The 12,586-nt window shown below is 47.9% G+C and overlaps 1 protein-coding gene across 2 annotated transcripts in view; it reads left to right on the forward strand.

Annotated features, from left to right (window-relative positions):
* Positions 1-6,709: 6,709 nt before the first annotated feature.
* Positions 6,710-12,586, forward strand: part of ST3GAL4 (ST3 beta-galactoside alpha-2,3-sialyltransferase 4) — a 139,385-nt gene continuing 133,508 nt past the window's right edge. For both annotated transcript variants that reach the window (XM_063139296.1, XM_063139302.1), the window contains exon 1: positions 6,710-7,059. The gene's annotated coding sequence lies outside the window, so the exon portion shown is untranslated. The remainder of the gene's footprint in view (positions 7,060-12,586) is intronic.

Raw genomic sequence — 12,586 nt, forward strand, 5'->3', positions numbered from 1 at the left:
CTTCAAACATTCAAAAATCATGTTCAACACCATATGAAACCATACAGGTTCAAACCCCAGGAAATATAAAACATTCCTTTAAAAATAATAATACAAAAACTCAACTTCCATTTTTAAATGTGAATTGCAAAATAAAAAGGCACTAACACTTCCTTTATTTATTTTAAAGCTTTGTAAGCCAACGTTTAGGGTAAACCCTCCCAAGGCGGCGTACAAGCAGGGTCAGCATCAGAAGGTCATCATGGTTAGTGTGACCATATGAAAAGGAGGACTGGGCTCCTGTATCTTTGACAGTTGTATTGAAAAGAGAATTTCAGCAGGTGTCATTTGTATGCATGCAGCACCTGGTGAAAAAAAACCCTTCATCACAACAGTTAAAGCTGCAGGTGCCCTGCCCTCTTTTGTATCTGGCTCCTGCAGCTTTAACTGTGGTGATGAAGAGGGAATTTCACCAGGTGCTGCATGCATACAAATGACACCTACTGAAACTCCCTTTTCTATTCAACTGTTGAATACAGGAGCCCTGTCCTCCTTTTCCTATGGTCACCCTAATCATGGTTGGATCACAGTCCCTGCCACCATTGGGACACCTGCCCAGGGACAGGTGCACTTGCTGTCACTACTGCTGCTAGTCCTTCCGCTCACTCCTGACCTCTGGTGTTGCATCTTGGGGAAATCTAACATGGTGGCCGCCTGCTGTGAAATGAACCCAAGCACTCCCATAAGCGGTGGCGCCGTTTGCTGCCACCTGATAAAACACGTCTGGAAGATAAGAGGCTGCCTTATACCGAGTCAGACCCTTGGTCCATCTTGCTCGGTATTGTCAACTCTGACTGGCAGTACTGGCTCGCCAGGGATTCAGGCAGGATTCCTTCCAAGGCTTACCTGCAGATGCTGGGGATTGAACCTGCGACCTTTGGCAGGCCAAGCAAGTGCTCTAAGAGGGGGCAAAATGTGTGATGGAGACAGTGGCAGCAGGAAGCAGGCGCACCATATTAGGGCTCTGAAGCTGGCGGAGGTGACACTATGCCCAATGCCCATTTAAACCTGGCCTTGGCCCCCTGTACAGCAAAACTTTAAAGAAAAAAACATTGCTTGCATGACTGCAATTGCTTGTGAATGTGGCCTGTGTACTTACTAGGGGTGTGCACGGACCCCCCGATCCGCCCCGCGGGCCTATCCGAAAATTTCGGATCGGCCTGCTCCGCTCCGCCCATACTCCGCTCCTCTTCACCGCAGAGCTCCGGCTCCGAATCGGAGCTCCGCAGTGGAGGGGAGTGGTGCCAGGTAAGGCCCCCCTCCCTCCTCTCCCTTACCTGCAGAGACCAAGGGGAAGGGGGGCCTTACCTGCGTCCGTCCGTGGTCCCTCGGCTTCTTCAATTGAGCCCGTGGCTCAACCAGGAAGTCTGGGCTGTGCGGCCTAGACTTCCTGGTTGAGCCACGGGCTCAATTGAAGAAGCCGAGGGACTGCGGACGGATGCAGGTAAGGGAGAGGAGGGAGGGGGGTTTACCAGGCCGCGGTGACGGTGGCAGAGCCCGGTAACGGACCAAGGGGGAGGGGGGCCTTACCTGCGTCCGTCCGCGGTCCCTCGGCTTCTTCAATTGAGCCCGTGGCTCAACCAGGAAGTCTAGGCCGCGAGTGTGGCCTAGATTTTCTGGTTGAACCGCAGGCTCAATTGAAGAAGCCAAGGGACCGCGGACAGACGCAGGTAAGGGAGAGGAGGGAGGGGGGGTTTACCGGGCCCTGCTGCTGTCACCGCATGGGCGACAGCGACAGCGGCAGGGCCCGGTAAAACCCACTTACCTTTCTGGCAGAGCTCCGGATCGAGGCGAAGGATCCGCCTTCACCTCGATCCTCTTCACCACGCTCCGCCGGTCCCCCAATCCTCTTCGCCTCCGCTTTAAGTGTAGGCGAAGCCCCCCGCTCCGCTCCTGCTTCTCCGGTTCAAGGAGAAGCGGAGCACATCCCTAGTACTTACAGTGCTTAGTTTCTCCTGGGGTACAATTGGGCTCTTTGCTTCTGTGTTTATTCCAGGGACCCAGCCAGTTAAATGTGTGCGCACCATCCATTATTGCTGGGCGGGTTATCTATTTTGCCATTTAAAATCTGGCCAGGGTTTTCTTTTTCTTTCACCCCCTTTGTTACTTGAGCTTCACAAAGCGAAATGTGAGCCGTCTCTTGTTGCTAAAGGTCATGCGAGTTTAGGAAGCACAATACTCTTTTTCAGTGTTTTATCATCAACGAATGTTGACGTTCCAGCTGAATCCTGCAGGCAATTATTCATCTTATTGGAAAGGCTTGTTATTTTCAGACGTCATTAAAACAAAGAGGCAACTTCATCTACAAGAAGGTTCAGGTGCTTTCTGGATCTTTCGCCACATTGACAGCCAAATAATAATCCCGGGACAGGTTCCTTCCTCACTCCTAGAAATAATCAGATTGTAATTACAGATGATGTTACTTACTTGCTACTCAAAGTGTCCACGAATTAATCCAATGTGTTGCTTCACTTTGTCAAAAATGGACGAGAGAAAGGAGAACAGGCCTTTGGGGAAATGTGGAGGGCTGGATTTGCCCATGGACCTATGCTAGAACACTCCTGGTTTAGATCCTATGATATAGGGTGACCATATGAAAAGGAGGACAGGGCTCCTGCATCTTTAAGAGTTGTGTTGAAAAGGGAATGTCAGCAGGTGTCATTTGTATATATGGGGAACTTGGTGAAACTCCCTCTTCATCACACCAGTTAAAGCTGCAGGTGCCCTGCCCTCTTTTAAATCTGGTCACTCTAGTATAGCTCCTGCAGCTTGAAGTGTTGTGATGAAGACGGAATTTCACCAAGTTCCCCATATATACAAATGACACCTGCTGAAATTCCCATTTCTATGCAACTGTTAAAGATACAGTATCCCTGTCCTCCTTTCCATATGGTCACCCTATTCCTATGGAGTGTTACCTGCTCTACATTTCTTGCTTCTTTTCACCCTCCGCCCCCGCAGTCTCTCATATTCTAGCATATTCCAGAATGGGTGGGGAACCATTTTCTTATGAAGGCCTGTTGACCTACTGGAGAAGTCAACTTGGGGCACAGCCAATGGTGGGTGAAGCCCAACCAGGATGGACCCAGAGCCAAACGTGGGTAGCTTGTAACATTACAGGATTGCACAGTTCTTTCTTCCTCTATGCCCGCCCATTGCTTCTCTGTCTCTTGCATGCACAAACATGAAGCAGAAGAGGGAATGATTCCCAGAGGGGCAGTCCAGAGAATAGGGGTGGGCCCTCAGCTTCCGGAATGCCCCATGGCACCGAGGGCCACGTGAAATTAGGCTGAGAGCCGTAGACCCTTTGAGGTGCTTCACAGATCTTGGCTCAGAAGTGAAGTTCACCAGCTGACTTTGGGTCAGCCAGTGTGGTGTAGTGGCTAAAGTGTCACTAAGAGTTGGGAGATCCGGGTTCTAGTTCCCACTTGGCCACGGAAACCCACTGGGTGACTTTGGGCCAGTCACAAACTCTCAGCCCAACCCACCTCACAGGGTTGTTGTTGTGAGGATAAAAATGGAAAGGGGGTTATGTACGCCGCCTTGGGTTCCTTGGAGGAAGACAGGGGGGATATAAATGCAAATAATAATAATAATAATAATAATAATAATAATAATCATCATCATCATCATCATCATCATCATCATCATCTCAGACTACCTCACAGGACTGTTGTGAGGAAACAAAGGGAGGAATCAGGTACACTGCCTTGAGCTCCTTGACAAAAGGGCAAGATGAAAATGTAATGAATTCATAATTAAGGTGTAAACATACATAGGGCTGCATTTCTGGCATTATTTCATTTCTGATGTGCAACTTCATTGACTGGAATGTACATTTAGTTGCAAATGGATGCACTTCCATTGCACAGCTGACATTGGGCTCCCGGAAGGTGGCCTCTTCCAGAGCCACTAGAAGGGCAGCTGGGGGAACATCTTTCCCGGAATGGATGGGGAAAGAAGCCGCTTGAACTCCAAAGGAGAAGAGAAAAAAATGCAGAAGAGGAGAAAGAAAAGAGGAACAGTCCAGTCCAGAAGGACAACAATATACAATTGGTTCCTGAACCATCCATCTGGGCAATTGAATGAAGCAACACCATCTGTTTTATCCCTCCCTCTTTGTGTGCCTTGTGCCCTAAGAACCTAAGAAGAGCCCTGCTGGATCAGACCAAGGGTCCATCTAGTCTAGCATTCTGTTCACACAGCGGCCGACCAGCTGTCAACAGGAAACCCACAAGCAGGACCTGAGTGCAACAGCACTCGTCTGCCCATGTTCCCCAGCAAATGGTATATATAGGCCTACTGCCTCTGATACTGGAGGTAGCCCATGGCCATCAGGATGAGTAGCCATTGTTAGCCTTTCCCCCCAAGAATTTCTCCAACTCCCTTTTAAAGCCATCCAAATCGCTGGCCATCACGACATCTTGTGGCAGTGAGTTCCATAGTTTAACTATGCACTGAGTGAAGAAGTACTTCCCTTTATTGGTTCTGAAACTCCCACCCACCAACTTCATGGGATGAGCCTGGTTTCTAGTATTATGAGAGAGGGAGAAAAACATCCCTCTGTCCACTTTTTCCACACCCTGCATAATTTTGTACACCTCCGTCAGGTCTCCCTTCCTTTTTTTCTAAGCTAAACAGTCCTGGACATTGTAACATTTCCTCATAGGAAAGTTTCTCCAGCCCTTCCATTCTCTTGGTTGCCCTTTTTCCAATTCTACAATATATTTCTTTCTTTTAAGGTTAGTTGACCAGAACTATGCAGTGGAATGGTACGCCTGCATCTTTTTTAGATGGGAAATCTGAGGGCACACATTGTCCAATTCTTGTAAGCTGGGACAGCCCTTTGAAGAGTAGGATAAAAAATGCTTTGCGTAAATAAATAAATAAATAAAATTTAAAATTGTTGCAGCCTGAATACAAATGCCCATTTATCAAACCATAACTTTCTCACGGTGCTGTATATGTAAGCATTTGGCATAAATAAGCGTTTTGTTCAAAGTGTTCTGCCAAACTGCGAGATTATTACTTTTTTTTACTGCTCTCCTGCGCCCAGAGATTTCTGATGAGGAGCAGATGTGTGGCAATGTTTTCCGTACCACTTAGCAGGACTATGCAGAAGCTTGGGGTCTACATATCCTGCAGAATCTAGTGGATCCTGAGGTGGCACCGTGGACCATACCAATTCAGGCTGTAGGTGGGATGTCCCATTTTTGAATGTGGAAGACCTGCAAGAAATTCTGGGGTGTGGGTTACGAGTTGAAGTCAATGTCTTCTGGATCCCTGTAACGTTCTGTGGTGAGGTAAGGAGATTGTCTGTTTAAAACAAACAAACAAACAAACATCTTGAAGCAGGAAAGGCAGCCAGCCTGTGTAAATGCTTCAAGAGGAGTTAATTCTGTGGTTGAGAGCAGCTGAGAGAGAGAGAGAGAGAGAGTGTATGTTCAAAGGGAAGCCAGACTCCATGAGGTCTAGCGACTTGTTTTAAAAACAAAACAAAAAAACACAGAAAACAAAAAGACGAAATCCCATTCAGATTTAGGAGGTGGGGGAAAACCAGCTATTTCACTCCAGGGCTGCCACACTCATACCCATTTATACTGTATTTCGTAATTGTGTTTTTAACCTGTTGGGTGTTTTATTGTGGTTTTAATTTTTGTGAACCGCCCAGAGAGCTTCGGCTATTGGGCGGTGTAAAAATGTAATAAATAAATAAATAAATAAATACTTGGAAGTTAGCTCCACTGCAATACGGGAGAGGGGGGTGGGTCCTTTTTGAGTAAACGCGCATTGGATTGCGTTGTATAAACCCCCGAGGTCCGACCCACCCTGATTTCGGCCACGCCTTTTCGCCTCGTCCCGATTACAGCGATCAGACAGGGGCGCGGCGTGGGCGGAGGAGAAATTTATTTTAAAAAGAGACTGATGAAACTCTTGGCAAGCGGCGATTTTAGAAGCGAGTTTATTAATGAGGCTATATAATCCCGTATTTTTATATCACACACACACATCTCATATTATTATTATTATTAATTTATTTATATAGCACCATCAATGTACATGCATTGATGTACATTGCATATCTATGCATTGAAATATTAAATATATTAATATTAATATATTAAATCTATATTAAAATTTATGTTAGCTGCATGGTTGTGTTTTCCTTTTGTTGAAATTTCACAATATATATTTAAAACCCCACTGCGCGAGGCTACCCTTGGGACCCGAGACCGCCCGCCTGCGCGCGCCTCTCCCACTCCACCCTCCCCGCCCCCGGCCCTTGTTTTCCGGCCTCCCTGCCCATTGTCCATTCATCCCCGGGCGCGGAGCGGTCGTGTGAACGCGCCTGGCGAGCGATGCCTTCCGCGGTCCAGGAGAAGGCGACCCGACGGCGGAGGCAGAGCGGCGCAGGGGCGGGAGGAGGAGGCGCCGGAGCCGGCTCGCTCTCCGCCCCCGGCCCAGCCCAGCCGCCCCCTTGGCTCACGCCCCTTCCTCGATCTCCCCTCGGCCTCCCCCCGCCCGCCGGCCCGCCTCTCCATCCCAGACGCGCCAGCTGACCCGCGCCTCTGTGCGCGTGCGTGGCGGAGGCAGGGGCGGACCGTCTGGGCTGGCTCCCCCTCGCCGTCTCCTTCTCCCCCCCTCTCTGCCTCCCCTCCACCAGCCCATGCGAACTTCCGACGGTGCCACGCGCAATTTTGCAGCCTCCCCTGCGAGATGGTGGCTGCCGCAAACGGCCAGAGCCGCCGCCTGCATTGGTAGCCTTTGCCTGCAAGGAAACCAACCAGGGCGCGCGCAAGCAAGCAAGCAAGCAAGCGTGAGAGCGCCGCCTCGCCTCTTTCTCGCCTACCCCCCTCCCCAAATCAGTGCCGCCGCCTCCCCTCGACCCCCACCCCACCCCTCTCCACAGCCCCCCTTTGGGAGTCTATAAACCTCCCTTTGCTTTCTAGCCCCGGCTGGGATAGCTCGCCAGATCTAGCGGATGGGAGCCCTTCCCGACACCCGGATGGCTGGCTGATGGTGAGTGATTTCTCCTGGTCCCTCTGCCTTCCCTCTTCAGCCCTCTGAGCTCAGCCTGGAGTCTTTGGATCCGTGTCGTCCACCGCCTTCTCCAGGGCTGTCCGGTTTCTGCAAGGGAGGGAGGGAGGGAGGGAGCAGACCCGGTATCTGAAGTTGCCTTCCTTCCTTTGCCCCCTCCCCACTTAGCTGGCGAGCAGCCCTAGAATTGTTGCATGTGTGACTGATCTGATCTTCAGCAGAGGGCTTGGTGCTGGATCTGTTCCTGTTCTATTTGGTCTTTAGCTTTTGCTTATCACTGGGCAAATAATGATGATGATAATAATAATAAAAACACAAGAGGATTTTAGAGGCTGTTAAAAAGAAAAAGGTGCGAGGAGCTTAGCTCCGTCTCCTCTCCTTCCATTCTCCTCTCCTGGAACACATCTGTACCCAGCAGCCTGTTGGGTGTCAGATGTGTTTCAACTTGCAGGCTCTGCCCGCCTCTCTTTGGCTTTCTTTTTGGGACTGTCTGCCTGCCTTGTGTGCAGCTTGAGAACCTTCTTTAGAGATAGATCTGGCCAGAGGGGCACTCCGGTCTTTTGATGCCATGGAAGGGGGAGAATGGTTAGTTGTTGCTGCTGCTGCTGTTTCTCTCTCTTAAGGCAAACCAGCTCAGCAGAAGAAACCAAACCAAACCAAAAACCTTCCAAACTTGGCATAGCTTTGCTCCACAGCGAGAGCGAGAGCGAGACTGGCATCTCCTTCATAATATCCACATGTGTGGCATAACTCGTTCTTTGGGTTGGGATAGGCAACGCCAGAAGCTACTTTATCACAAGTTATACCGTTGGACACAGGAACATAGAACCTAGCCAGGTTTTGTTGATACTGACCAGCAGGAATTCTCCAGGATTTCAGGCAGGAATATTTCCAACCCCTACCTGGAGATGCTGGAATATTTCCAACCCTACCTGGAGACGCTGGAATATTTCCAACCCTACCTGGAGATGTTGGGAATCAAACCTGGGAACTTCGGCATGCAAAGCAGGGGCTCTACCGCTGAGCCACAGCCCCTCCAGACAAATCTAGCGTGGCGTCTCTTGCTTTGTATTGACTGGCATGGCTCTCCAGGGACGCTTTCCCAGCCCAGTCCGGAGTTGCCAAGGTTTGAACCCGAGATGCACACCCTTTGCTCACCTAAAGAGAACTTCAAGCAGTTATTTATTTATTTACTGCATTTATATCCCGTCTTTTTTCCTCCAAGGAACCCAAGGCAGCATACATAATCCTCCTCCTCTCCGTTTTATCCTCACAACAACCCTGTGAGGTAGGTTTGGGCTGAGAGTCTGTGACTGGCCCAAAGTCCCCCATTGAGCTGCCATGGCCGAGTGGGGACTGGAACCCGGATCTCCCAACTCCCAGGCCGACACTTTAGCCACTACACCACACTGGCTCTCTTCAAGCAGTTATGAACCAAGGGTTGAAGTATCTTGGACTAGCTAAAATACACACGAAAGCTGCGGAGGGCCCTGCTTGTTGGCTATTCAGTTCACAAGGACAGGCTGCGTTATAAATACGTACGATGGAAACTTGTAAAAAAAAGAAATGGTGGAGTTTGGGCCAGCTGTCACTAACAGTCAACAGGTAGCTGTGGCTCCTGTTAAAATTCCTGCAGCCTGCCTTCAAATCGCTTGAGGAGGTAGGGGCGGGGTTTCCCTAGGTTTCTCCAAAGCTGTCTGCAAATAAATAGATTTTTAAAAATAGTTTTTTTAAAAAAGACACAATGCTTTAAAGTTTTTGAAACAGGTCACCTTCTTGTAGTTTAAGGGGATTAATAGACCAGTTCCAGTAATTACCTGGAGGACCAGGTATACTGCAGCCTTCTTCCTGGAGCCTAGAAGAAGAGGGCTTTCCCTTTGGATTGATTCCTTGTGGCTTTTGCATGCTAAAGGGTCCCAGGTTCAATCATCCCCACATTTCCAGGCAAGATTAGGAAAGTTCATTGCCTAAAACCCCGGAGAGCTGCTGCCAGTCAGTGTCAACAATACTGAACTAGATGGAGCAATGATATGGCTTCATATAAGACAACTCTTTGTGTTCCCACTGCTTCAGGCATTTCTTGTTATCTGATGCTGGCTGGGAATTACCTGCAGTTGCTTCAACCTCTCTGTTCTTCTCCCAATTAACACTCCCAGTGAACATGCCTGACTCTTGAACTCTCCAGGTTGGCTTCGGGGTGTTGTTATGCCTATAACTTGCACACACTCATTTTCATGCGATCCAGCCAGAGCTGTGGTGCTTGTTTACCATACTGGGGAAATTTGCATCCTTGTAAATTGTGGGGACATGTTTTTTTGCAGATCTGCCATGGGATGGGTCATCATTTCATCTCTTGGCCAAGTCTGTGGGACCCTGGAAAGATTGTGCATCTCTCTTTCACTCTACACACACACACACACACAAATATGAACACACTATTAATATTTTCAGTTATACTGATGGAAATGATGACTGCAAAAGCAAAGTATGGAGGAGCGATTTCAGGGGAGAGAAGGAGTCATTAACCCGCTTGTCTATTTATTCTTGTCATTGGGCCTGTTCAGACAACACACTAAGCCATGGTTAGGCCACTAACCCTTTTGCAGCAAATAGTTAGTGAGCGTGTTTCAACCATGGTTATGTAGCCACCATGGTTAGGAATAGTTCGCATGAAATGCTAAGTCATGGTTCACGTGACATGCCAAGCCATAATTGTTTAGATCAAAGTGCTTAACCACTGTGGCTTAATGTGTTGTCTGAACAGGGTCATTTTGGGGTTGAAGTGTGATGGATGGGCTATTTTCCTGGTGTTTGGATGTCCTGAATCCTACCTGTTCCCCGCTAATTCACACTTAAGGCAGCTGCTACATTTGTCTCCAGCCCACTTGTAGCCCATTTCCCAGGACCGGGGCTTACTTTCTCCAGAGGGTCTATAGTATATCTTGCTTACATTAAGAAGGACAAAGGGACAGCGTGAGCTAGAAAGACTAGAACCGTGGTTGGCGTGCATATGGGTTCAAGTGTGTTGGAGATAGATGCAGGACTTGATCTGATTGGAGCCTCTGTTTTGGAACCTGTTTTCACTTTCATTGCAAAGCTGTGAAGTGTGCCTCTGAGCATCCAATGAGTGCATTTTCCTCAACTACAGCCTTCACTTCTAGAATGAGAACGTTACGTTAACTGCACTAAATGTTACATTCACTGCACAATCACATTGAACGCGTCTGGTTATTGTTATTTAATCGCACCTGTATGTGTGTGAGAGAATCAGGTATGGGACCCTTGATAGGGTGACCACATGAAAAGGAGGACAGGGCTCCTGTATCTTTAACTGTTGTATTGAAAAGGGAATTTCAGCAGGTGTCATTTGTATATATGGAGAACCTGGGGAAAGTCCCGCTTCATCACAGTAGTTAAAGCTGCAGGAGCCCTGCCCTCTTTTAAATCTGGTCACTCTAGTATAGCTCCTGCACCTTTAACAGTTGTGAAGAAGGAGAAATTTCACCAGGTTCTCCATATATACAAATGATTCCCTTTTCTATGCAACTGTTAAAGATACAGGAGCCCTGTCCTCCTTTTCATATGGTCACCCTATGCAAGCAGGAAGCGAAAGTTGAATGCTTTCTCCATGCTGTGCAGCCCCAGTGCAAATCTCTACCTCTCCTGAATCTGGTACTTGCCGAGGGAGGGAAGCCATCATTGGCTGCTGTTTTACAGGCTTTGCGTGTTGGAGGAGGGGGCTCTTCAGAAACCCCTTCGCTCCCTCACCCCTCCCATTTTTTTTAACCACATGAACACATACTGAACTAATTATACAGGGTAAGTAGCCTCATGCATTGGAACCATTGGTTTAGGAAAATCAAAAGAGGAACAGATGGGCAGTTCTTTGTTCTTTGTTTTTGTATTTTTACACCTTGGGGTGGAGGAACTTAAAAAAAAAAGAAAACTTAGTCCAGATGGGAACAGATAGTTAAAAACCTTTTGTGTGTGTGTGTGTGTGAACAAGCAAGTTAAGATTAAGTTTAATGAGCAAATTGGGAACTAAGGGAGAGAAGGTTGCCTTATTGGCCAGCAGCCTGTGTGGGCCTCAAACTTCAGAACTGCCTTGAACATTACATAGGGTGACCATATGGAAAGGAGGACAAGGCTCCCTGTATCTTTAACAGTTAGAGAAGGGAACTTCAGCAGGCGTCATTTGTATGCATACAGCACCCAGTTAAATTCCCTCTTCATCACAACAGTTAAACCTGCCCTCTTTTGTAGCTGGTCTCTCTAATATAGCTCCTGCAGCTTTAACTGTTGTGATGAAGAGGGAATTTCACCAGGTTCTCCATATATACAAATGGCACCTGCTGAAATTCCCTTTTCTATGCAAATATTAAAGATATAGAAGCTCAATCCTCCTTTTCATATGGTCACCCTAACATTACAACTTTTGATTTCTTCTAACTTCTTTTCTATCGGGTGGTGACGATTTCAGAGAATGAGAGAGAGAGAACGCACATGTGAAGTGTGTGAATAAATAAGAATGTTAGAATCCCCAGTAGGGTGGCTGTGTGTCCTTATCTTATAGAGGACAATCCTTTGTTTTGAAGATGTTCTTTACTTGAAATGCTGGCCAGTGCGTTTCTGCTTTAAAGATAAAGAACTCTTAAGGAGGGAGGGGCCCTGAATTTACTCATCAATAGTTAGCACCTGGACAGCAGACTGAGCAACTCACCTGGACAAAGTTTTCCCTGCTGTGGTGAGAGGTATTGTCTTACTATTTAAATCATAACAATTATTTCTAAATCTGCCCCTTTCCGTATTAATTAGCACATGCATTTTTGTTCTCTTTTTCTGGTGATGCAGTTCTAATCTTTTGGCTAGGCTGAAGTATCCACGCTAGCTTCAGAGGGACCATGACGCAATGGTGGAATGCAGAATTTCCCAGGTTCGGTCCCTGGCAGGTTGCAGAAGGGCATGGGAACTTGGGGGTTGAATCATAGAAAAGTTGAGTTGGAAGGGGCCTATGAGGCCATCGAGTCCAACCCCCTGCTCAATGCAGGAATCCACCTTAATTAAAGCATACCTGTCCAGCTGCATCTTCACTGCCTCTAGTGTGGGAGAGTCCACAACTTCCCTAGGTAATCGGTTCCATTGCTGTACTGCTCTAACAGGAATTTTTTCCTGATGTCCAGCTGGAATCTGGCTTCTTGTAATTTGAGCCCATTAGTCTGTGTCCTGCAGTCTGGGATGATTGAGAAGAGATCCCGTCTTGATCATCCCAGACTGTGAGACAACCTTTCAAGTATTTGAAGAGTGCTATCATGTCTCCCCCTTAGTCTTCTCTTCTCAAGGCTAAACAGGCCCAGTTCTTTCATTCTCTCCTCCTCATAGGTCTTTGTTTCCAGACCTCTGATCACACTTGTTGCCTTCCTCTGAACACGCTCTTCTGAGCCCCCAAAGGCTTCATGGTGAAGGTGGTGCTCAGCACAAAACTCTAAGGGGGGGGCACCAAACTCCCTTT

This window comes from Elgaria multicarinata, chromosome 12 (genome assembly GCF_023053635.1).
Source record: "Elgaria multicarinata webbii isolate HBS135686 ecotype San Diego chromosome 12, rElgMul1.1.pri, whole genome shotgun sequence".
Taxonomy (NCBI): Eukaryota; Metazoa; Chordata; class Lepidosauria; order Squamata; family Anguidae; genus Elgaria; species Elgaria multicarinata.